Raw genomic sequence first — 2,079 nt, forward strand, 5'->3', positions numbered from 1 at the left:
AGCCTCTTTTTTTAAGGCACTGTGTGTGAGCTGTTCTTGTCTTCTGATACTCCCAAGTCTTCCAGATTTTTTAAAAGCACAATAAAGATTTTTAGTCATTTTCACAGAGGAGAAACATAATTTGTCTCAAGGCAGCTGTGATACACTTTAAAGAAAAAAACAAACACTTTCCTACTCTGGATGGTTCAGAGAGCCATGATTTTTAGTGTCAAATTATTGTACCCATACTCAGGTTTCTGCAGCTATAAATTTAAACAAACCAAACAAAATCTCTATGCTCCTTTTGTAGATCCTTTGATGTGTATTGATCTACAATATTTTCTGAAGACTTAAGGTCTTGAAATGTAAGATTGTTCTCGTTTTCTTATTGTTTTCACTGGATTCTGCTGCATCTCCCTTGCTTGAATGCTGTATTGAATTGCTACAGATCGTTTCAAAGCACAACAATCAATTTTTGTTCAAACTGGGTGGAAATACCTTGCAAATTGCTGTCACACATCAGTGAAGGGAAACTGCTTTAAGTCAAGTTGGGTCAGGGATCTCCAGATACCTAATCTAAGCTTCATTTTTGAGAGCAGAAGTAGCTGCTGGTCATATACCACAAGTAATTTTAATTATTGATCTGTGTCCAGGGGTTGGACAGCCTATAACTCTCAAAAAATATGTTTTTAAATCTAAAACGTAAATCTTACACAAAGCCTTGTTAAGTTTAGTGCAAGGAAAAAAAAAATCCAGCCTGGATTGTAAAACAGTTTCTCATTGTTCTTTAGTTTGGTGCTTAAACCACCACATCTTCCCCAACAAGGTGATTATTCTTGCTGGGTCTCAGTGAATAATCTACAAACAGGCTGGGAACTGACACAAAATGAAATCATCCTCTCTGTGTACATTTTTATTACAAGGTGTGTCAAATACCTTACAAGGAGTAATTACCATTTATATTTCATTAATGAAGAAGCTCAGGTGTGATTGCCTCACCCCTTTGCCTGAGATCTCACAACAAACTGATGATGAAACCACCTACAAGCTTTTTGTGTTCTAGGATTACGTTTAGATGTTTCAGTTTTGCAAATGGAAGGAAGAGGTGATTTGCTGTGAATTGCCATCTTTCCCAGTTAGTAGAGGGGGCTGTGCTAGAGCCTGTCATCTGCTCTTCGCCTCACTTCGTGCCCTTGGCCAGGAAGGACTGACGGGTCTGCCAGGGCTTCTCTCCCCAGAGCCAAGTGCTGGCTCAGAATGAGCGAGGGGATGATCCCAGGAGCCCAGGGAATGTGTGCCAGGGTGGGAGAGGTGGGACGAGTCTCCTGGAGGGGTCTGAGGGGAGACCTCACTGGGATCTTCAACATCCTCATGAGGGGAAGCGGAGGGGACAGGTACCCATCGCTTCACTCCCATAACCAGGGACAGGACTCGAGGGAATGGTGTGAAGTTGTTGGGGAGGTTTGGGTGTAATATTAAGGAAGGATTTGTCCTCCAAGGGCCAACTGGGTAGGGTGGTGGAACCACTGCCCGGGTTCCCCAGGGAATGGTTGCAGCCCCAAAACTGCCAGAGCTCCAGGAGCGTTTGGACAACACTCTCAGGGATGCACTGGGTGGGAGTGCTGGGGTATCTGTGCAGGGTCAGCAGCGGGACTGGTGGGCCCCTTCCAGTGGAGCATCTTCTGTGATCTTCTTGAAAATAAAAAGACAGGCATGTCCCTGCGCAAACTGGGATTTGGGGTGGGCGGGGGGAGCACGGTCGCTCTCTGCCTGAAAGCAGGGAGTAAAAAACTAGAGCTCCCTGAGGTGCTGAGGTGCGAAAGGGGATGGCTCCGCGATCCCGAGGATCTGCATGGCGGGGCAGGCATGAGGAGGACGATAACCCGCGGCCGGAAAAGAAGCCCAGAGCCGCCCTCAGACCGTCCCTGCCGCTCAGTGAGAGGATGCTGAGGCCGAGCCTTTCCCGCCGCTTTTCCCGCGCCTTTCCCGCCCCTCCCTCACGGCCGCCCGGCCCCGCCCCCTCACGCGGGATCCCATTAGCCCCGCCCCTGACACGGAACCGCCCATTGGCCCCGCCCCTGGCGGGCGGGGCCGCGGGGC

The sequence above is a fragment of the Parus major genome, chromosome 12 (genome assembly GCF_001522545.3).
Source record: "Parus major isolate Abel chromosome 12, Parus_major1.1, whole genome shotgun sequence".
Classification (NCBI taxonomy): Eukaryota; Metazoa; Chordata; class Aves; order Passeriformes; family Paridae; genus Parus; species Parus major.